At 43.7% G+C, this 24,789-nt stretch overlaps 1 protein-coding gene across 1 annotated transcript in view; it reads left to right on the plus strand.

Moving 5' to 3' along the window:
• Window positions 1-24,789, plus strand: part of LOC132475755 (inactive dipeptidyl peptidase 10-like) — a 211,693-nt gene that overhangs the window by 62,335 nt on the left and 124,569 nt on the right. The gene's annotated exons all lie outside the window — the stretch shown is intronic.

Consider the following 24,789-nt stretch of genomic DNA (forward strand, 5'->3'; position numbering starts at 1 on the left):
ACGCCGTCGGGAATCAGACCAATCAGGGCCGACTACGCCCCCGACCCTACTCTGTATAGGCGTGTATTTCACACGAGGGGCGTGTATTTCCCACGAGGGGCGTGTATTTCCCACGAGGGGCGTGTATTTCTAGGACGCAGGACGCAGTCGGACCCTACTCGCTGGAGGGGCTGGCTAGCCCTAGCCTGGCGCCGCCCGGCGCCCACCTACCTTCTTCCGCTCAATTTTCATTTCACTTCAGTAGGCCTACTAGGGCTGTTTCCCAATGGGACTCTCTAAATCGACGCCACTTCGACCTGGGCGGGACTTTACGTCCTACGTCACTCTCTATGGGTTTGCATGTGTGCGCGTAGCCGTTTGTCTCAGGGATCTGTGCACGAACTCCCTTGCACTACAGATTACGAGCGTCAGTGTCGTACGCGATGGAGGGTGGGTGACATTCCTACAGTCTGTGATGATAGGCTATATTTCTACAAATGACTTACTATTACTAGCAATTAACATGACGAAACAACACGAACTAAGCTAACATTAGACTATAGCCATACCAGATAACGCCATACCAGCTAACCCTAACTATTTCTATTAAACTCTGAACCATTTTGCAACAGGCAACTGTGTGATGGTGCGTCTTATTGCTTCCCATGTCTGCGTCTGCATCTTTCCCACTCCTGGCTAATAGTTTCAGCTTTTGTAGCCTACTGTATATCAGAAATGATCACCCTGTACCACACTGCTGACTTGTTGATGTTTTGTGAGCACTCACGCATTTCTCTAGGTATCTTAAGTTTCCTACTGGAGTCATCAAAACTTTGGACTTTGTTATTGTAAGAAATATTGTGTTTCAAAAACACTCTTACCCTTAGCGTTACCCTAACCTTAACCCCAGTAACATGCATTTCTTCATCATAAACTACAAGTTACGCAAAATGGCATGCAAACATCCAGTCCAATATGAAAGAAAAAAGCTAGCTTCATTAAGGAATCGAACCCCTTATCCCCGCGTTAATGAGTTGTTCTCTGACCACTAACCCATCAGGTCTTAGTAGGCTACATGCGATTCAAGAGTTAACCACTTGACAATCTTTAAACTTCGGTTGCCTAGAAATTGTAAAGACAGTGATGTGTGTACATTGTGCGAGTATCCACTCGCGATGTGTGTGCAGTCCAAAATGAAAGAAAAAACCTTGCATCACAAGGGAATCGAACCCCCAATCATCAGTTGGTCGTTGGTAACTGTAAACAAAGAGATCGCATTTTGTTTAACTGCTAACTAACAAACGGGTTTATGCGTTCACTGAACAAAGATTATGGAAATAAAAGACCACTTTTCCATCAGAAAAATCATCAGAACCGTTATTACCAACCCATAGACACTATAAAGCCAAAAACCTTTCTCACATGCACACCCATCGCGAGTGACGGCTATGCGCACACATGCACACCCATAGCGAGTGACGTAGGACGTAAAGTCCCGCCCAGGTTATGGCAAGCCATCCCCGCCAGAAAACGGCATCATTTAGACGCGTATCACCTTCATTACGCCGTAAAAAACGCCGTAAAATCTAGAAAAACGCCGTATTTTACGCCGTCATGCGCAAAAAAGCGCCGCTTTTTACGCCGCAATTGAGCCTTTCAAGAGCGCGCGTAAAAAGCGCCGTTTTGAACATCAAACCGCGCGTAAAATACGGCGCTTTTGTGCACATCACAACGCCGTAAAATACGGCGTTTCTCTAGTATGCTAATAATCTCCGCCCTTCTTTTCTCTCAGCCAAGGCATTTGAAGTGTTTGCGCCCAATCGCTGAACAAGACAAGCAGACCAAATCAGTTCAACACAGATCTCCTCTCATTTGGCGTTAGTTGTAGCGTCATATTCATATAGATAGGCTATATATATTAGTAAATGCAGTTTCAACGTTGTGATAACCGTGGTCCAATCGATAGAGACGCTTGCTATGTAGGGAAGAGGTTGTCGGATCGAATCTATATATTGTCAGATTTGTGCTTTTGTCAGATGGTCACGCTTTTATGATCGCAATGCTTTTTAGTCCGCAAGCCAGACCTCCTGTGTTATAAGTTCCAAATTCAGTGCCTTTTTAGTCAGCCAGCCAGATCATCTAGGTGTCTTGTTACACGCTTTATAAGTTAATTATATTTAAATTATTACAGCCATGGAGCCTTTATTTTCGCGGAGTTATCGTAACATCCTCTCTTGTTCAATCGATATAAATACACAGTGGAAAGAAGTGAGAGGGAGCCATAGAGAGAGACGAACTGGGGAGCCATGCTCTAACAACGTTCAGAGGCTTGTAACAGTCTACTGAGTCTGACACGGTGCTTAAATGGGCTCTGGAGACGCAGGAATGTTGTTGGATTCAACTATTTGTGCATGGAAGCAAAAAAAATATCTCCCCATCAAGGCCAACAGCAGAGTAGCCGAAAAGAATAAACTGATATGAATGCTTCAAATATTAAAACCCGATTGATTAGGCCAATGCCGACATAATATCAGTCCTAATCCTGAACGCACCGTGCGTACATTTTTCACGGCATTTTCCCCCAGACAGACAGACACTTTATTTACCCCAAACTAACTTTCATAATCCAGCAGGTTACACAATACAAATAACTCTTACACAAATACAGACAGCCTATACAGTAGGCTAATACAGCGCCCACCTCAGCAAAAGGTAAAATGTAAAAAGAAGATATAAGCTACATTTAAAATACAGATGCTGTAGCCTACATAAAAATACAGATGCCACATGAAATATGAAAATAGGATGCACTGTATAAATATGCAAAACTAGGATATAACTAGGCTATAATGAGAATACTTGGTTAACTTACAATGACTAACTCACAATGACTATCCTCCTAAATTAAATTAGTTAGATGGAAAGATTTTTGTCTATGGAATGATCCTGTCACTTTACTGCCACACATTGTGTGTGTCAGTAAAGTGATGAGGTAGGAGAATCCGTGTATGGTTCGTTCTTTGAATATTCCGATTTATAACAAAATCAGAAAAAACTAATAACAGGATTGTTTTTTGGTTTTTCAGATTTGGTTTTGAAACTGAAAAAGGGCAAAAGGAATAAACAAATAAACGGCATTTGATTTTGTGTGTTGGTTTTTAAAACCCGAAACAGAAAAACAAATAGGGCCTACAAAAATAGATACATTTATATAGGCTACACCAGAAGGCAGAACGCAGCGAAGAAAAAAGAGCCAACCACCTAAACCAGCAATAGACTGTCTAATTATATTTAGCCTTAGTTATGGCCGCACTTGAACCTTATGGTGATTTTATTCCTGAACTATTTGACACTGGAAAGACACGATGCGATCAGTACCGCTCTAAAGCATTCTGGTGCCCCGAAGTACTCCGTTATGATGGTGAGGAGGTTCTGCGTGGAGCACAACCTTCGAAGAAGAAATCTAGTTTCGCCGGCTCCCATGGGAAACAATAAAGCTGCCCATTGTAGAATGCGAGAGACTCGATGGAACGTTTGAAACGTCTTTATATGTATTATTATTATTTATTTTTTAACAACCTCTTGCCTACAGAGCAAGCGTCTCTATCGATTGGGCCACGGCCACGGTGACCACACTGTAGGAACTGGATTTACTAATATATATCGATATGACGCTACAACTAACAACAAATGAGAGGAGAACTCCTCAAAGCAGATCTGTGCTAAACTGATTTGGTCTGCTTGTCTTGTTCAGCGATTGGGCGCAAACACTTCAAATGCATTGGCTGAGAGAAAAGAAGGGCGTAGGTTATTAGCATACTATAGAAACGCCGTATTTTACGGCGTTGTGATGTGCACAAAAGCGCCATATTTTACGCGCGTTTTGATGTTCAAAACGGCGCTTTTTTTACGCGCGCTCTTGAAAGGCTCATTTGCGGGCGTAAAAAGCGGCGCTTTTTTGCGCATGACGGCGTAAAATACGCCGTTTTTCTGCATTTTACGGCGTATTTTACGGCGTAATGAAGGTGATACGCGTCTAAATGATGCCGCTTTCTGGCGGGGATGGCTTGCCATACCAGGTCGAAGTGGCGTCGAGCCTTGCTAGGACGCGTCCTTGCTAGTCGCGTCCCATGGAGATGATACGAGAGTGCTAGCTCGAGTTCTTCCTAGCGTTTGTAACGTTCGGACTTTGGAACGACTTGCTAGTGTGGAAGCGCTTCCGCTTCCGCTTTTTAATACTGCGTTTGATCGATGGATCTATATTTATCTGACTTTTGTCTGTTATGAATGCGGTCATGTCTCCTTCGCATGGAGCCTCTTTGAGGAAGTCACAAAAGCTTTGTTGCGGTTGATCGAATCGTCTTTATTAAAAAAAAAATCCATACAATTTTTATAAAACTAAGTGAAATTGTCTGAGAACTTAATTCATGCATCACATTTACAGTATGGTTGATTACTATTATGCAGGGGAAAAAAGACAAAGAAAGTGATGATAAACATGTATTTATTTGGATATATTATTTAAATGATCTGATTCATTCATATCTACAATCTACCAGTGCTTTGAACACATAAGTATATTATATAAAATACAATTATATACGTTCATTACAAATTACAAACATTGCAAATGATCGGTGGTGCATTTATTTGACAACATGTTTGTGGGTCCCCCTTAGGTGCACAAAAGCCTCCGTTTGCTTTGCTGACCCTGAAAAAAAAGATTAAGCACAAACATAAATAGGTATACATAAATAATGTAATCTTGTGAGTGAGTAAATTTACATTGTTGACAGTGGTGTTTAACACCATAGCTACGTCCATGCAAAATATAGCAACGTATCATCAAGTTGCAAAAACGTTTGAAAAGTGGCACAGGTCTAATTATCTTGATTATTAATCTTGAAATCTTGATTATTTGCATTAACATGATGAATCTATAAAAACCAATACGGCAAAAATATTTCTGAAAACTTTAATAACTTTAATATAACTTACATTTGAACGTGTACTGCTTTCCCTCTGACATTTTTTATATCCCGTGCAGCGTGTGAACAACACAGTGGATTGTGGGTTGTTTTGGCTCGTCTAGGATGCAGCGATGCATCCTTGAAAAATCTCGGAATTCTCAAAAACAGAGGAAGCGAAAATTGCGCGGCTTTCGAGTGTCCTCAACATTGGAACAGTGCATGTCGGCGTTCTATGACGTAGCATCCTTAAAAGGGCGGCCGTTGAGCATGCTTCCTTGACATTGGGAAACAGCCTAGTGCCGTGTTCCAATACCCGTACTTCCATGAGTATACTTAAAGGAAGTACACTATCTGCACTATCCGTACTCACTTGGGTACGGTAATTTTTCAGATGCGAGTGCTGTTCCAAATCGAGTACTCCGTGGTGCACTTACCGGAAATTACGATCATGACTGCCGCCGCGGCTCCTCCCCCGCAATAAACATTCCACTTTGAACGGTGAACTGTTTACACCTAGCAGCTATAAAAAGCTATAGAAACTATAAAAACTACAAAATGACTCTATTAAAGCAGGCTATGTGTAAAATGCGCCGACTTTGGCTCAGCCTGGCTCCGCCTCTTCCGCTACGTAGCTATGATGGCTGCCGTTGAGTACGGAGAGTGTCCTTCGATCCACACTTCACGATTAGCCCATTTTGAGTACGGCATCCGGGTCCTTGAAGTATACTTCTTTTCGCCGGATCTGAATTGGAACGTACTGCGTACTCAAATTTTGAGTACGCAGTACGGACAGTACGGGTATTGGAACACGGCCTAGGTCTGGGTCTGCTTAATGTAAATGCGTTCCATGTCAACCCGATTTCTGGCGGTCCAATCAGCGAACAGAGGGAGTGGCTGAGAACGATGATGTCTAGGTCGTGCGCCAGTTTCAGTTGTAGTCAGAGATGAGTAGTCAGTCAGTCAGTCAGTCCATGACAAGACCCAGCGTCGACAGTTGACCATAAACATTATCTCTGTCCTTACTGTTGAATATTAATTTAGAATGTACAACTGTTCCTTGTACTCTTACATCAGATAAACAAAACCTGCAGCTATCGTTCAGAGACATCTTCATGCTTCATCTTGTTTTGTTTGTGTACAGCCTGTGCGTGCGCGAAACGTGTTTTGCGGCAGGTCCCGTCGCATGACATACGTCACGACTAAACGCGATGCGATTGGTTATGAATGAATGAATGAATGATCTTTATTGTCAAAATACAGGTACTGGTACAGGTAAATCGAAATTTGGGAGAGCTCCCCCCTGGTGCTTAATGAAAAAGAGGACAAGGAACATACATAAACAATATATACAGTATGATAAATAAAAAATAAATAAAACACTTATATATCTAACTAAAACTAACACATCTAATATAAATCTAACTAAAACTGAGTTAAAGTGCAGTTGAATGACTTGAAAAAACAGTCCTTAGAAAATAAATAAATATTTAATATAATAATATAAATGAATAGATAAATAAATAGATTGTTCAAAGGGAATTGCACAGTTCCCCAATAGCTGCCACATGTTATGGGCGTGTACCATAGTACAAGGTCAGGTGTTGGCAACGTTCAACGCCTGTATGGCCCTGGGGTAGAAACTAGATACAAGTCTGTTTGTCCGTGCAGCCATAGTCCTGCGCAGCAGCACAAAGTGTTCGTTACCCGGGTGGGTAGGATCCTTGGAGATCTTGGTAGCCTTCTTGAGGCAGCGGGTGTTGTACAGTTCCTCCAGAGAGGGGAGAGGGCAGCCGATGATCTTCTGGGCCGAGTTAACGACCCGCTGTAGTGCCTTCCTCTCTGCAGCTGTGCAACTGGAGAACCACACGCAGATACAATATGTGATGATGCTCTCCACTGAACAGCGGTAGAAGGTCACAAGCAACTCCTCCCTAAGGTGGTAGTTCCTGAGGACTCTCAGGAAATAGAGTCGCTGTTGTGCCTTCTTAATGATGGCTGTGGTGTTGGTCCTCCAGGACAGGTCCTCCTGGATGTGCACCCCCAGGAAGCAGAAAGCTGCGACCCTCTCCACGCAGCCACCGTCGATGAGCAGGGGCTGGATCGCAGTCTTCTTCCTCCTGAAGTCGATGATGACCTCCCGGGTTTTGAGCTGGTTCAGCAGCAGGTTATTAGCCTTGCACTGCTTGCTCAGCTGCTCCACCTCGTCCCGGAATGCAGTCTCATCTCCCCCCAAGATGCGGCCCACCACGGTGGTGTCGTCCGCATACTTTATGATGTCATTGCTGGGGTGAACGGGGATAAAGTCATAAGTATAGAGGGAGTAGAGCAGGGGGCTCAACACGTAGCCCTGAGGGGACCCGGTGCTGAGTCTGAGGGCTGTGGAGGTGTTGGAGCCTACCCGCACCCTCTGGGGGCGGTCAGACAGGAAGTCCTTAATCCAGGTGCAGATGTTGAGTGGTAGGCCCAGGTTTGTCAGTTTAAACACCAGCCTGTCCGGAAGTATGGTGTTGAACGCCGAGCTGAAGTCCACAAAGAGCATTCTGATGTAGCTACTCCTCTCCTCCAGGTGGGACAGGGTGGAGTGGAGAGCCGTCGCGATGGCGTCTCCTGTGGACCTGTTGGCTCGGTAGGCAAACTGGTGTGGGTCTAGTCTGGGCGGCATGGATGAGATGATGTGACTACGGACTAGCTTCTCAAAGCACTTCATGGTGATGGGTGGGAGTGCCACCGGGCGGTAGTCGTTGAGGCAGCTCACAGTGCTTTTCTTTGGGACCGGGATGATTGTAGAGGTTTTCAGGCAGGGCGGGACGATGGCCTGGGACAGGGACCGATTAAAGATCTTGGTGAGGACCCCGGTCAGCTGGTCAGCACAGTCCCTCAGCACCCGTCCCGGAACGCCGTCCGGCCCTGCTGCTTTTCTGGGGTTCACCGCCTTCAGCGTGCGTCTGACCTCGTGTTCTGTGAGGGTGAGGCTGCTGGGGGCAGGTGGGTGTGGGGGTTGTGATGTCGCTTCCCCGCCCGGCCCCATCTCGAACCGTGCGTAGAAGGAGTTCAGCTCTTCCGCCAGCTGTGGGTTATCCCCGTCGGCAGAGAGCCTGTTGGCTCTGAAGTTGGTCATGTGCTGGACCCCCTGCCACACCCGCCTCGAGTCGTTGCTCCGGAAGCAGTCTTCGATCTTGCCCTTGTACTCCGCCTTGGCCTCTTTGATGCCTCGGTCCAAGTTAGCCCTGGCGATGTTATAGAGGGCCTTGTCTTTTGACCTGAAGGCGGAGTCTCTCTCCCTGAGCAGCTGCAGCACCTTTCTGTTCATCCATGGCTTGGTGTTGGGGTAAACCCGGACAGGCTTGTCCACGGTGAATGAGTCTGCACAGTTCCTGACATGTTGGAGGACCGTTGATGTGAACCGTTCCAGGTCCTCATGCTCGTATTCCTCCCATCTGGTGTCATGGAGACTGATCTGCAGTGGCGTGGAGTCTGCTGGCCAGGTTTTGACTGTCCTAGTGATGATGGGAGCACTTTTCCTGATGGGGGTGTACGCTGGAATCAGAAGGATGGACACATGGTCTGACTTGCCTAGGTGAGCCAGCGGTCTAGCTATGTAGGCTAGTTTAATGTTGGTATAAACCTTGTCCAGTGTCTTTTCTCCCCTCGTGGCACATTTAATGTGCTGGTAGAATTTCGGAAGTACTACCTTTAGATTGACGTGATTAAAGTCCCCGGCGATGATGTGTACTGCCTCAGGGTCCATGCTCTGTTGTTTACTGATGACGTCATGTAGCTGAGCCAGTGCTATGTTCGCATCAGCGTCGGGAGGAATGTAAACAGCTGTGATCAGCACGGCATTGAATTCCCTCGGGAGGTATGTAGGCCGGCATTTAACTGTGATATATTCCAACTCCGGGGAACAGTGGCTACTCACAGTTCTAGTGTTAGAGCTCCAGCTGTCTTTGGTGAAAATTAGTAAGCCGCCACCGTGATGTTTCCCACTAGCCTTAGTTCTATCAGCTCGGTGAGCTGTACGTCCCTCCAGTGATACCGCAGAGTCGGCAATAGACACCTGGAGCCAGGTTTCCGTGAAAATAAGCACACAGCTATCCTTCACGATGTTGTTGGTTGCAACCCGCAGTCTCAGTTCGTCCATCTTTATAGCAATTGATCTAACGTTGGAGAGGAAAATACTCGGCAATGCTGGTTTGTCCGGGCATCTCTTCATCCTCGCTAACAGTCCTCCCCTGCGGCCCCGTCGTTGCTTACGATCCCTTCTTCGTCGCTTGCGCTTCAGATCCGGGACCATGAACCAACTGTCACCCGGTATCCGGGCGATGTCAACGGGTATTCCGTGTTCGCCTAGGTACTCAGCTGAAACGGCCCTTTCACTGTGTGTACCGATCCCTAGCAAGTCGTGTCTGCTGTAAGTGTGTGCAGAGCAATTGTCTACCGATACTAAAACTAAAACTAAGACATAAATAAAACTGTACATTAATAAACTAGAGAAGGCACCAGCCGGAGGAGCTCCAAGCCGCGCCTTTATGCGCGCCGCCATAGCAACATAGGTTATGGCAGATCCAGAGTGGCACTGGGCAGATCCAATCATTTTAAAACTTCTGCAGACACCCGCCTCCAAGTGAGTGAACGTGTGTCAATTGAGCAGTTACAGACCTTCTGTACAAATGAAATGAAGTAGGATGGTCTGGTAGGACCAGGCTAGGCTAGCCCCGCCAGCCCAATGTAATGTGTATTGGACTTGAAAAACTGAAATGCGCATGCTCAGCGTGTTTCTCTGTTGAAGTGGACGGAGATTATTTTGGTGGGGCTAGCCCCACCGGAAGTGGGGCTAGCTCGTGGAAGTGGGGCCCTCGTTTTTCACAGTTCATTGGCTGTAGGGTGAGGCACGTGATGAGTCATGACTCGAGTGACCTCCCACCTCACCTCACGTGCCGCGCGCAAGAAGTCCGGTAGCGAAGAAGAGAAGGAGAAGGATAACTTTGCTAACAAACATGCCGGAGGCACACAAACGAAAACGAATCGACAACATGAATTTGGTAGATCATCTATTGGAGCACAGATTTCAGACCCTTAGTCTGGAGGAAAAAATAGAGGTAAAACGCCTTATGTCTTGTGCTCTTCAGTCTATTTATGTTTTTCCACTCTTATATGTTCCCACTGCTGGCCTGCGCCTTGTCGTGGTGGCGAGTGGGCTTTAAACCAAGACAGGCCATTCTGAATCTTTTCTTTCACAGCTATTTTCTTTGATTTCTCCTCCAGGACACTGCTTAGGCCTATGGAAGGTGTACTCCATGGTAAATGCATGGTAAATGCATCTGATGCATGGAGAACAGTCACTTAGTTAAAAAAAAAAAAGCCCAGCATACTGAATAGTGTAAAGTATATTTTTATTTGTAAGGGTTGTGATGGCCCCAGTACCTGGCCTGCTGTCCTGTCAGGTGCTTGTCGGTGGAGCTGAGGGCTGAATAGAGAATGGGAAACACAAGCCGGGGCTACAAACATCATGGTGGGACACTGACTAAGTAAGACCAATGAAGGAAGCTCAATCTCTATTTTGAAATACTTTTGCTTTTTAATGAAAATCACAATTTTTATTTGTAATATATTAGGGCTGTAACTTTTTCCAAAAATGAATTTCAAACAAAATTAAAATGCCCCATCATTTGTTTGGATGGATGTCTGTATGCCTGAAAAGCCAGTAGAAACACTGATAAAAGTTAAGGGGTCTACCATTTTTGTTGAATGATTTCGGCAGTTTAGACGCTGTTTAGCGTATGACTGCCCTTCACAGGTCAGATGTTAAACTATTTTTTTACATACAGTCCTGTGTTGTGCAGGATAGCCGGGATCAGGCGGAGTCAACGTCTACAAAGATTGCCACGGCTGTGAAAATAAACGGGTGACGTCACGAACACTGGTTCGTCATTTGACGAACCAGAGTAGATTTAAGGTCCTTAAAGTTTAACCATTTGTTTCCAATCATGACCAAAGAAGCTTGTGAATGATATGTTAGCAGCAGACATCTTTATTTATTAGTATTCATATATATATATATATCCTATTTTATATGGAATACCTTTTTACCTGAAATAGATTACAGTGGTTTCTGTGGATATCTATTTCCACCCAGCTGAAAATAAATTCCTTTTTAAAACATCCACACATCTAGCACACATTGCTAGATTATCCATAATATATTTTCAATATTGCCATTTGGGTTTCTTGCATAAACAGTTAAATCAAATGGTGGTATGTTTTAATAAGCGGCCTTGGCTGGATGCGTCCCTCAAACCGGCTTTTCTTCCCTCCCTTAATTAGAATGTCCGTTGAAAGCAGAAAAATTGGCTGATATCTTAATGACTTTGCTTTTTTCTACCTGACCTCAATTTTGCCATGCTGACCTTCGCAGATGAGGCTGGAACTTTCCTTCACTGGAAAACGGTTCTCTACTGTAGCTGGACTGTTTTATCGCTGGAGACTTTCTTTGGATGTGATTAAGGATAATATGAATCTGGCAGCATTCTGTGAGTCTCGTTCCAATGTAAAGTTTTAATTGGTGGAACAGGAAGCTCCATTTATGTTATTGGATGCATGTTTATGTTATTATGTTATTGGGGCGTTGGACCGTCCCTGCCTTGCGCTGAGTTGTTGACGGGGGGTGTAGGGAAAAACGGTCTGTCTAGTTACTGGACCAGATGAAATGAGACGGAGAGGTAATAAAGTCTATCGGCACGAGGACCTTGGATTTATTAAGTAAAGTGGCAACGGTTATACAGAGTCATAAAGCGTGAGAGATCGAATATGTCTAAGTCCCTAATCAGCGCTGATGGTTCGTCCAGAGCTTCGCCTCCGTGGAAGGTCTGCTGCAGAAGAAGGTGATGAGTTCCTGTGTGATACACTCTTATGCTGTATCCTCCTCTCGATGAGGTGTGTGCGTTTGAGATGTGTATGGTTCTGTGTGTTTTTGCTTGACCTTGCCTCCCAGGCCTTAGTGTATGCCTGTGTATCTTCTTGTGTTCTTCCTAACGGGGGAGAGCTTCACAGAGTCTCCTGTTTGTGACTCTCCCGTTCTTGAGGATGACTAGTGCATTGTCTGAGTGTCCAACATCTGCCTGGCTGAGAAATGGGGCCTTCGGCTCCGGCCTTGACCTGACTATATATTATGTGTGTGTTATGTGTTAAAAGTTGACTATATTGTAATGTGACTGCCATGTGGTGTGCTCTTCAGGCGTTAAAAGTTGACTATATTGTAATGTGACTGCCGTGTGATGTGCTCTTCAGGCTAGGGTAGGAGTTAGCTATATTTATAATGTACATGTGATGTACTCAGCAGGTTATTTTGCCCAACAGAGGGGGGGGGGGGGGGAGACAGCGTCTGGAACCCCGGGCAGCTGCACCGGTTGCACCGTCGATATTTACGCCATTGATTAATAATATTTTGACCATTGAATTAATGCCTTCAGTAAGGCTTTGCGGGTTTGTTTACCGGCGTTGCTATGGTTACCGGTCTTGCGTGTTCCAACGGTATATTAGGTTTCTAATAAATCGCTGTCTAATCAATATTTAATTCACGGCCTCTTCCGTGGTCATTACAATATTATGAATAGACTGTGTAAAAAAAATAAAAATGATACCAGATACATTTTGAGTCGCACTACCCCGAATTCTAGGCGCATGTGCGCCCAAATTAGGCGCACTCTGGAGCCCTGTAGACATAGGTAAGCAGGAGTAAATGTGTAGAAATGTTTATTCAAATCAACAACAAATCAACAACAACAACAGGATAATAAAACAAAAACAAAAAGTGCTTGAAAAACTCAAATTAATAAACCTAACAAAAAAAAACTAGTGTGTGGTGTTCCTTGGCTAGATTACTGAGCATCAGCTGACCCATGATCAGACGGCCAACATTTGTAATGTGGCCTTCTTGCCCTCTTTCCTTGGGTCAACCAGATTGCCACACTTTCAGTTGGGTCAAAGTCCTCCAAAGTTGGACCCTCAACGCTGATTCTAATCAGGTCTTCCACTGTGTCTGAAAGATGAGATGCTCTCACGTCAGACTTTATCTTCTGTGAAGAGAATCCCCTCTCACACACAGCAGAAGACACTGGAAGGACCAGCATTATGTGGACCAGGTGCAGGATGTTCTAAGAGAAACAAACAAACATAAACTTGAGATGTACAAGCCAATGTTTTAACATAAAAGCTATGAAATCAAAACAATATAAAAACCTTGAACTCTGAGCAGTATGGCTCTCTGTTCAACATCATCGCCCACAGGCTTGTGTAGCTCTTGTCCTTAAACATCCTAGATATCAGCCATTTCAAGGCCACAAACTCCTCTTTTGCCAGCTCAGTGTTGACACCATTTCTGAAATTACCACAAGAAATGGGATGAAATGGCAATACACTTTTTGGAAACATTAATATTATTACAAATAGCATAATATAGTTGGTGTGTTCCAATCAGTAACCTTGTGATGATGGGGGAGAAATGTTCCAAGAGGAACTCAAGATCATCTGCACCATGGTCCACCAACCTTGGCTCTCTGGCCAGGAGTCATGGTTGAAAATGTTTAAGCATCTGCCTTTGCAGTGACAGATTCTGTAGGGCCCTCTCCTATGAGAACAACTAAAAATCTCCATACATTATTAAGAAGTTATTCAACCTTATTAGAGCTTAATGTTGTTATTATTTTTATGAAGGAGGTTTAAAGTTGATGTAACTTCACTTGCCTAGGAGGCTACAGAATCTGGCCTTCAGATGCTTCACTGTGGACCTTACTGTTGCCTCTATCGCATTTTGAAGTTTAGGGGCCCTCTTGCGCGAAGCCTCAGCTTCTGCCAGATTTGAAAAGTCACCTTTGTTTTTATACTGTGTACAGTATAAAAACAAATTATGAGATTATGATATATTATGTTTTACATTTAAACCAACAAAACAGAGAAATTAATATGTTACCTGAAACTTGTAATTTGGGATTTCCCCCTGTTCTTCTTGTTGTCTCTTCTGTTGCCGAAGTGCGTCCTGGAGCTGTGACAGTCTGCCCCCTGGCTTGGGTCTTGCTTCCATGACCTCTGTGGTCGCCAGAAGATTTTGAAGCCCACAAACTGCCTATTTAGACAGATCTATGTAGACATTTTACAAACACGGAATTAAATTGAAAATGTTATTTATTTTAATGTATCACATACTTATTAGGAAGTATTATTTCATTTTTCTGGAGGAGGAGACTGAACTTTGTGAGCCCAGAAAACACATCAGCAAGGAAGTGGCAGAATGCAACAAATGTGCCATCCTCCATAGTTTTCTTGATCTAAACCCAGATTAACCATATTAAGCACAATAAATACACAAACTCAGTTAAAAAAATACCAGATTAACCATATTAAGCACAATAAATACACAAAAAAATAAATAAATTGATAATGAAAGCACAATGACACAAATGTAAGAAATTCCTTACACAAAAGAGACCTTTCTGGCTCGCCCTGCAATATCTGCATTGGCAGAAGACCCTGCCAAGTGGTCCATATGGCAGTAAACTGCAGTGAACTGCCCATGGTTGTCCTTCCTAGGTCTGAGGAGGGTTTCCAGGACCCTGGAGACATGAGGAAGCCATCGCGTCCCTCTAACCCCACTGGGGACGAGCACATTCACCCCAAGGTCTTCTCCAAGGGCCTTGAGCTCCCTCATCGATTTGGGACTAAAGTGATAGGTCTTCCAAACCATGCTAAGCATGTCATATACCTGACCAATCATGGCATTGTCCCGCTGGACAGACAACATGGCCAGTTCCAATCTGTAAAGGCACATTATAATTACATAAACCCAATAATTATGTTTTATTAATAGGTGATAATGCATGCAAGCCTTACCTGTGAGGCATGCAATGAAAAGGGACAATGAAGTCCCCTGCTTCTTGCTGCAAAAGGGCGATGACTCCCCCTTTATGGCCAAGATTCACAGCAGCACCATCTGCCCCCATAGCCAGTTTTGTTAAGCCAGTCTGCAGAGCAGCAAACGCTTTTTTTGTGGCAGCATAGACTCCTGTAAATAACAAATGTGTATTCATGCTTGTTAGCAAAGTCCTCATTTTAAATAAAATATTAGGCTACTTAATAAGCTATTAAATCATTATTAACTGAAATTGCAAAGTTTTCAACTCCACCTATTTCTCTGACATTTTAATGGCCATTTGATTAACAGATTTAATGGAAATAAAAAATCCAGGGGAAACTATAGCTTTAAAACAGAAAATTAAATAAATGTAATGCATTTCTTACTTATTGCTTACTGAGGAATGTAGGCCTACCTTTTGCATTGGCATGCTCCACCTCCGTGTGTCCAATTAAGATGTTGACAGTTCTTTGCGCAAGATGCGGCAGTAGACTATCTCACACTCTTTTGTAGAGATATCAGTGTCTCCATCAATCATAAATGACATGTAGACGGATTCCGCTATTCGTGTGTATTCAGTGTTAAACTTGATCATCAGTTCTGAATTCTCACTTGTTTGATTTGCAACTGCTTGACGCTGAAAAGCTGCGGGGAGAGGAGCTGCTTTGCCAGCGACACACCTGTCACGGCACAAGATATGTTTTCTTGACTTGTTTTGCTTTTTTAGTGTTTCAATCCTGAATGTGGTCGACGAAACAGCAAAATCACTCGACCCAGGCATGCTTTTGCTGCACTCCCTGCAATAAATGCAATGCATGGATTTGTTATCTTTGTCATAGCGGAGCCATGCAAAGAGCCCGAGCCATTCCTTCCTGAAGGAATAGGTTTTCTTTTTTTTGTATTTTTGAGTATTTTCTGGGTCTGCCTCTGACTCTGAAGATATCATGTCCACGGAAGATGGTAGGTTTACATGCGGATTAGGAGCGGAGGCAGGTGTAGCTACTGATGCCGATGTTGTGGGGTCTTCGCTGGGCATTTCAACCTCGAGGACAGGTGAAAGGGGAACCGCAGCATTTGTATTTAAGAAAAAGGAATCAATGGTTCTCCTCATCGTGCAAGCTATAGCTTATTTAGGCTATCCTCTCGTTGTTGTTTTTTGTATGCTTGTATGACTTCCAAGAAACGTGGTGTAGGTATAGGCTACAGCGCGTGGTCTCCCGTCTGCAGCACTTGTCCGTCCACACCAGAAGCGAATTGAGCGACCAAATCGCCGGAAGTCATTCACTTTCTATGGGCAAGAGCGACCAAAGCGACCAACGCTACCAGCGGCCAAAGTTGAGCGACCAGAGCGTCAAAAAGAAGTTGAAAACTTTTTAACTTTATGCAAATGACTATTATTCGCTTCAGCGGCCAAACACTGACAGCCAATCGGAATGTAGACGCTCTTCGCTTGCGTGGATCCCAGGGAACATCGGCAGGCACTTTGGTTCCTACCTACCATTATTCACTCACTGAACAAATTGTCGGCTGAAGTATTAATCGCGGCTGTAACTGGGCACCCGGTGTTGTACGAACCCACCCTTTTTCAGTTCAGAGATCGAAACGCCATAGTGGTTTGGATATCAAGTGATGATAAGCGGGAGTATTTATAGGCTACATCTAGAACGTTCGTATTTAAGCGGGAATCATTATAATTTGCTCTACATGCCACCAATCTAACCAACCAATCGCGTGTAGCATGCTTTAAACAAAACCGTCACATAAACAAACTAATCGACAAGACGAGGGATAAATGACAAGGGATATATCTCTTGTCTTTTATCCCTCTATTCCCCACTATTCACGGAGCCTGAGGTGAATAATTTTTAATTAAATAGTCTAGATAGATAGATAGTCAAGTCTTTATTAATACCAAACGACACAAATCGTCGGGAATCCATTTAGGTGGTTCGGCCCACACAGGACAGTAGCCTACAAGACCACACAGAACAAGTCTGACTGGACATACACACAATACATCACATTAAAACTAGACACGCGTTGATAGATAGATAGACAGAAAGACCTAGATAAATAGATATGTTCCATTATTTGCCTTGCGGAGCCAACCAGTCCTGTGCACGTATGCAAATTAGCCATGTGCGCTAATGTCTATTTGTTTTGAATGCGACGAATGAGTGCAGATCATGATTTGCAGATCCAGATCAGTGAAACATATTTCAACTACTACAGCACGCAGGGTTTTTTGTTCTCGGTTGTAATTAGCCTACATTTTAGGATTTTTTTTTATATTGGGGGGAATCACTGTCCTACTTGTTGTCGAAGCACTTTATCGAACAAGCAAAACCGTCTCGGCAATATGGCCAAGGTGTATGGGAGAGTTCACTATTTGATATGGCTGTCTGTAGGGCCTACTAAACGCATACGGCTCCTTTAAATGCATCTGCATAATTGAATTGTACGTCATGAGCGTCTTGAGCGACCAAAGCGAACAGAAAAATTCGCAGCGAAACTTTGTGAGCGACCAGCTTTGGTCGCTCCTGGTGTGGACGTACAGTTACGTCCACACCAGGAGCGACCAGCTTTGGTCGCTGCGAATTTTCGCTGCGAATTTTTCTGTTCGCTTTAGTCGCTCAAGTCGCTCATGACGTACAATTCAATTATGCAGACGCATTTAAAGGAGATATATCCCTTGTCATTTATCCCTCGTCTTGTCGATTAGTTTGTTTATGTGACGATTTCAAAAACTTTTTTGGTTTTGTTTAAAGCATGCTACACGCGATTGGTTGGTTAGATTGGTGGCATGTAGAGCAAATTAAAATGAGTCCCGCTTAAATACGAACGTTCTAGATGTAGCCTATAAATACTCCCGCTTATCATCACTTGATATCCAAACCACTATGGCGTTTCGATCTCTGAACTGAAAAAGGGTGGGTTCGTACAACACCGGCCCAGTTACAGCCGCGATTAATACTTCAGCCGACATTTTGTTCAGTGAGTGAATAAAGGTAGGTAGGAACCAAAGTGCCTGCCGATGTTCCCTGGGATCCACGCAAGCGAAGAGCGTCTACATTCCGATTGGCTGTCAGTGTTTGGCCGCTGAAGCGAATAATAGTCATTTGCATAAAGTTAAAAAGTTTTCAACTTCTTTTTGACGCTCTGGTCGCTCAACTTTGGCCGCTGGTAGCGTTGGTCGCTTTGGTCGCTTTGGTCGCTCTTGCCCATAGAAAGTGAATGACTTCCGGCGATTTGGTCGCTCAATTCGCTTCTGGTGTGGACGGACAGTAAGCGCATAAGCTCCTTAAAGTGTAATTCCGGCGCAAATTGAACCCAGGATCTTTGTTTTGGCATTAAAACCCATCAAATAAGCCTTCCGGGTACCTTTTTCATTGAAAATCGAGTATTATAGTTTGCCGGGCGCAATGTTTGGCGTCCATGTTGTTGACTTGGGGCATTGTTTCGCTTCTAAATCCATTTTTGAACCACTAAATAGCACCAAACCTCTGCAGTAGCATGACTAGGGTCCCTACACATACAACGAAGCCGGAGTTTATTTAAAAAGACAGTTTAACAAGCATTACCGGTAGGTCCGTGTTTACAGGAAGTCCACACAAGTCGATTGCCGAATGCGCCGGAGTTCAGTTCAAGGAGGAAAGTTTTGGAATTTATAATTTCTATAATATATATTTCTAAATAATATGTAGCAAGTGTTGACACGTAAATTAAAGGAATTGCATATGTAAGTTACAGTTACAAAATAATTGTTCGCTACAATCAAGCATGGCACGTTGTTGACGGAAGACGCACTGCACACGTGATTGACGCATAGAGTGAAGGACAGCTCAAGCACCTGAGAAGACGACCCATCCACAGCTTGAAGTCAAGAGAGAGATGGTTCGTGTTGGTGTTTTCCCCGGCTGCGGGAAAAAAAATGAAAAGTTACACTCCAGAAACTTTCCATAGACTGCCATTGCGGTACAATGACCGATCTCTGGTAGACCAGCACATGGCTTATTGTTCTGAATATGGACATTGAGACGCCAATCAAGACGCAAATGCAGAAGGATCACCGTGTCTGCATTGCTCATTTTTGCTCAAGGACAACTTCATCATGCCCAAAAGAGCTGCTGACCCAAAGAACCCAAAAGGAGTTTCATTGAAGAGGAATGCAATCCCTCGAGTGCGGCAAGTGGCTACGGATAGACTTGAGGTAAAGTTGTTCCCTTATTTTTCGTGTTATATTATTGTTCACAATTGGTGTGGGGGAGAATGCGTCAAGAATCAAAGTTATAAGCCCTAACTTCATTCGAGGAAGTGAAAGATGATCTTGTGAGTTGTCCAGGTAGGTTAAAGGCACCCAGTGCAACTTTCGAGGCAAAAATGAACATTCAATTTCTAGTCTTTTTTACACGTAGTATATTTCAATAACTCCCTACCATTACATATCGACATTCAAGGAGCGAAAATGAGACGTCGTTGTGTGGTGAGAACTGATAGAAAATCGTAAACAAAAACAATGGGCACCATCTTCTTTATTTATTGTAACCTACAAAAAATAACCCAGGATTCCAGTCGGCAAGCCTCAGAGTTTTCCGAACACGTGACGTCGCTATTTGGGAGCGCATGGTTTTATCTACAAGATGGCGGATCACATTTTAGAATCTCCGGAAGCGTTCGGGACTCATCGGTCTTGTTCCGAGGATTGCCGACTGGAATCCTGTTTATTTTTGTGAGATCGCAATAAATAAAGAAGATGGTGCCCATTGTTTTTGTTTACGATTTTCTATCAGTTCTCACCACACAACGACGTCTCATTGAATGTCGATATGTAATGGTCAGAGGTGGGTAGGAACGCGCTACATTTACTCCGTTACAAATACTTGAGTAACTTTTTGGATAAATTACAATTTTAGGAGTAGTTTTATTGCAACATACTTTTACTTTTACTTGAGTAAATATTTGAAGAAAGAACGGTACTTTTACGCCGTTCCATTTGGCTACGTGACGGTCGTTACTTAGTTTTTTGAGATATTTTCTTTTATTACATGCGAGATCTATTTCTATCACGTGAATATTCCTTAGCCCAAGTGAAGGAGTTCAAGTACCTCGGGGTCTTGTTCGCGAGTGAGGGTACTATGGAGCGTGAGATTGGCCGGAGAATCGGAGCAGCGGGGCGGTATTGCGTTCGCTTTACCGCACCGTTGTTACGAAAAGAGAGCTGAGTCGCAAGGCAAAGCTCTCGATCTACCGGTCGATCTTCGTTCCTATCCTCACCCATGGTCATGAGGGTTGGGTGATGGCCGAAACGACGAGATTGCGGGTACAAGCGGCCGAGAGGCAATTGAATAACGCCTGCACACACACACAGGCACGCACGCACAACGCAGTGGTAATCGGGAGAGTTGGGAAAATAAGCTGGATACGGAGTGGGTGAAAAACTGTGTGTGTGTGTGTGTGTGTGTGTGTGTCACTCTGTTCGAGCCTGCATGAGAGTTCAATGTTGTCATTAGCTGTAACGTCTTTCTGACCAATCGCAGTTCAAGGCCGACCTGGGCTGTGCCACTTCGGGAGGGGGCGCTCAGTTACTCCCCTCTAGACAAAACCGAATTGGTTGCGACGTTGAAACGTTAACGGGCCACAGGGAATTCCATGCTTAAAGCACCCAGGCGACCCAGGCTACTATGCGGCGAGCTGGGGCTCTCATGTTTTCCCCTGCGGTGTATTCCTTGTCCGCATCCCCTGCCATCCAGTTGTCATACGATTCATGCAGACTGGTTTTGAACGGCTGATTCCATGGATGTACTTTGTTAATAATGTTAGTTAACAGTTATACGTGTATTGGTTTTAATTAATATAATTTTGGATAAACCGAATTTATTTTAATTTTATTTAAAGGTTGATGTATTTAATTTTGCAAAGATTTAATTTGTTATTGTTTTAGTTCAAGGGTTATACATTTTATTTTTAAAGACCTTATTTATTTTATTTAAAAGGATGTTATTTACATTATCTTTATTTGAACATTGCTGTTTTATATTTTGTTGGTGTCTATTTTGTACCGTTTGTGTTGCTCTGTTTATTTAAAAAATAAATCGGAGAAACTCAGTACTTGTACTCTTGAGTACTTGAGTAGTCTTTTCACTGCATACTTTTTTACTCTTACTTGAGTAATTATTTTTACGAGTACTTTTACTTCTACTTGAGTAATTATAATCTTAAAGTAACAGTACTTTTACTTGAGTAAATTTTTTAGCTACTCTGCCCACCACTGGTAATGGTAGGGAGTTATTGAAATATACTACGTGTAAAAAAGACTAGAAATTGAATATTCATTTTTGCCTCGAAAGTTGCACTGGGTGCCTTTAACCTCGATTTATTGTGTGTAAGGATTTGTGGTGGGAATTTACGGACCACGTCAATCGTTTTCCGTTTTCGTTTTCTGTTTTCAACCGGGTAGAATAAAGTCATCAGAACGTTTAACAATTGCGGTCGTATTTGTGTAAAAACGGTACAAGACCATACAACAAACAATAAAACAAACGTTGCAAGGAGAAGTCCATTATCAGCTTCCACTGATAGATTACCATTTTATTAACCAAATGGTAAGGTAGTATTGGGGGGCAATGCTGTCTTGGCAATGTGAATTCCTGGCTTTAGCCAATGCAATGGAGTTCTCCTTGCAACGTTTGTTTAATTGTTTGTTGTATGGTGGGGGGGTGTTGACTGATTTGTGCCAAGGTGTTTACCTAAAATGTGTTTTCAAAGTGATCCCTAAATGCCGGCCAAATTCATTGTCATGTTGATCGCCATCATCATCATCATCATCATCATCATCATCGTCTGGCTGTGGAATGTTCCTCCGCTTGCAGAGGTTGTGTAGAATGGCACATACAGTAATGACTGCTTGCCCTCTCTGGGGTGAGGCGTATTTCGCCGTGGAGGACATGAACCGACGTTTCATCTGCCCAATTCCTCTCTCAACATTTCGTGTATGTTTGTGTGCTCTAGCATATATGGAAGAAATCAGTAAACAATAATAAAAGGCTTCAAAGAGCCAATACGATGTGTTTTACACGTAGGACTAAGCGTAATATGCGTAATCACTTACATGTTATACATTAACTGTGCTCCCGGTTGTGGATTGAGGTAGGGTGTCTAGTAGGGGTGTAACGGTACACAAAAGTCACGGTTCGGTACGTACCTCGGTTTTTAAGTCACGGTACGGTACGATACGGTACGGTTAATAGTTAAGGGGAATAAAAAATAAAAAAAAAAGCAGCAATGAAAACACCAATAAACTTTGTTATGGCATTTGCATTTCTGAATTCCCAGTGAGCTGGGTTTGTACAGCTCGCTTTTTTTTTTCAGAGCAACGGTGATAGTAACACCTGGGCCCTGTACCACGAAGCTCGCTTAGAGGGTTAGCGAGGTATGTTGAGCTCCAAGCCTGGGTTAGTTGTACCACGAAAGTCGATCTCTTTTAGCGTCGCTGCATCACCATGGTGACTTATGCTCGCAACCAAACCTGGTCGGGAGCAGTTTTTCGGCTTAGTCTAGCCGGAGATCGGCTACTTAAATCGGCGTGCGCAGCTTCCTAGCCCCTCCTCTGACAATGGCGTCACCATTTGTGGGTGTTCCCGTGGACCCCGGCGCACTTCTCGTACAGACGTCTCTCCGGAGACAAGGGTTTTACGGGACAGAACCGACCCCTTGGCATTGTCTGACGATATTCAGATTTCAGACTTTATTGTCATTGTGCAAACAACGAAATTGGGGTTCTACATGAGAGATACAGATTCTCATCAGAGGGTGTTCGTTATTTGATCGTCCTTTTGGACCTTATGTAGACAATGATTACTGTTGCGCATTGTGTCTCAGTGACAGAGTGCTAGAGTGGAGGTAGCGCGTCAGTCTTGAATTTCTGCGCGGGGGGTTCGACTCCCAAGTGACGCGAATTTATGTGAAGCTTAAAAAGTCCTAATTCTCATGCATATGGAATACTTATTCACTAAAGCTTATGGAATTATATTTTTGTGCTTATTTCGAACTTGAACCCATATTTTCAAGGCCGTGCTGGCACCACATCTATGGGGGTAAAATGCATGATGATAGACCGGCGAATTTGAACCCCGGTCGCTGGCGTTCGGGTCTTATACTAATCCACTACGCTACAGCCGCTACCTCTCAGCGGTCGAAAACATGCAATACATTTCTTAAATAGGGTGTATTTAAAGTGAATTCCCTAAATGATAGAATAAGGCAGGATGGACGTTGCTTATGCATTTTTAAATCATCATCATTCTATTTGGATTAATGGCGAACAATTCTGCATTTGGCATAGTTATTTTACAGACAATATGCAGAATCTTTTCACTTATGCTCATATAGACTGCTTGATCTATCGTAAAGGTGAGAAAAATGACGGAAAAAACGCCCCTTTCACGTGAACGCGCACTGAACCTAAAGCGGAAAACCTGGTTCTACTAATTGAATCTAAAGTGAGCTTCGTGGTACCATTTAACTCTGATTGCGAGTTGCGGCTCTGTCGAGCCAGGTTTTCCCAAGAAAGCCTGGGTATGTTCAGCGAGCTTCGTGGTATAGGGCACTGGATGGCGCCTTTTCAAATGCGTGTGCATGTTAAAGTGCTGTAAGTAGACACAGGGAGCCCTATCCATAGACGGACAGCCTGTCGGAGACCCTCTCCGTAGCTTACGTGCACATCCAATATTTTTAACTATGCGTCGAAACCATGGACCTATTGGTCGACGCAACGGAGACGGCAAGGGCTGTGATTGGTCCTCTAACAAAATCATTTCCTGAATCACTTCTTCGGTTTGACTTTGTACCTTAATTACTTTGTACATTGTTTACTTTGCACCAGGACCAATAAAACACCAAATAAGATTTGAAAAGCTTTGGAAGTGTATTTACAACACTGCTTAAATGATTTGTAACATACATACTGTATAAGATAGATCGGGCGGCCAATTGCATTGCGTATCCGACATCCCGACGGAGAGCTGCTGAAGGGATTACAGAGTCGGAGTAGCATACTTTGGCTAAACGGTCCGGGTGGAACTCCGACTTCAAGTTTTAAATTCCGTATTGCAAAACAAGCCTTTACATTCACCATATTAACGCTATGTACGCCACATTTACGAACCACGGTACACCTCTGTAACCGCACCGAAGTGCCTGTACCGTGACGGTTCGGTACAAATACGTGTACCGTTACACCCCTAGTGTCTAGAGCCACGTCTTGCATGGATAGTCACTGTCTCCCAGCAAGTGACACCCAACTGATACATCTCAAAAAGCTGCCTCAGACCGCTCTCCATTAAAATGCGCGAATCATGGGTAGCTGAAGATCCAGGCCACTTTGCAACAACATCCAGTAGGCTATGTTAAAATTTGCATCAAAAACAACCTGCGTGTTGATGGAATGCACTTTCTTCCTATTGACGATCACGTCCTCGTCTTTTGATGGCGCAATTATTTTTATGTGCGTCCCGTCAATAGCACCGACCACACCGGGCATACCTGCAATTGCCATGAAGTTGGCTTTGATCCTGTGTAATTGTTGAATGTCCAAAGGAAAGTTTATGGCACGGCTGACTGATGGTTGCGATATTTTTAAATCGTCGGCATTGCAAAGTTGTATTGCACCTGTTGCTAAATAACGTAGTATGGCCAAACATTTTATTTCGGGACTAATCGGATTATTCCTGTTAGTCGGGGATGTTATTGCATTGCGATTAACTCCACAACAAGTTTAATACCCTAACATTTCGTCTCGCAGGCATTTACGATTCTTTGTGAATAGGTCTTGCTGAGTTAGGAGTCCTCTTGAGGACTTTTAAGCTCTCCTAGACTTAGGTGCTACTTTTAGGCCTAAAATACTTTGTGAATTGCTCTTAGTGAAAAAAGTTAGGA

This window comes from Gadus macrocephalus, chromosome 17 (assembly GCF_031168955.1).
Source record: "Gadus macrocephalus chromosome 17, ASM3116895v1".
Classification (NCBI taxonomy): Eukaryota; Metazoa; Chordata; class Actinopteri; order Gadiformes; family Gadidae; genus Gadus; species Gadus macrocephalus.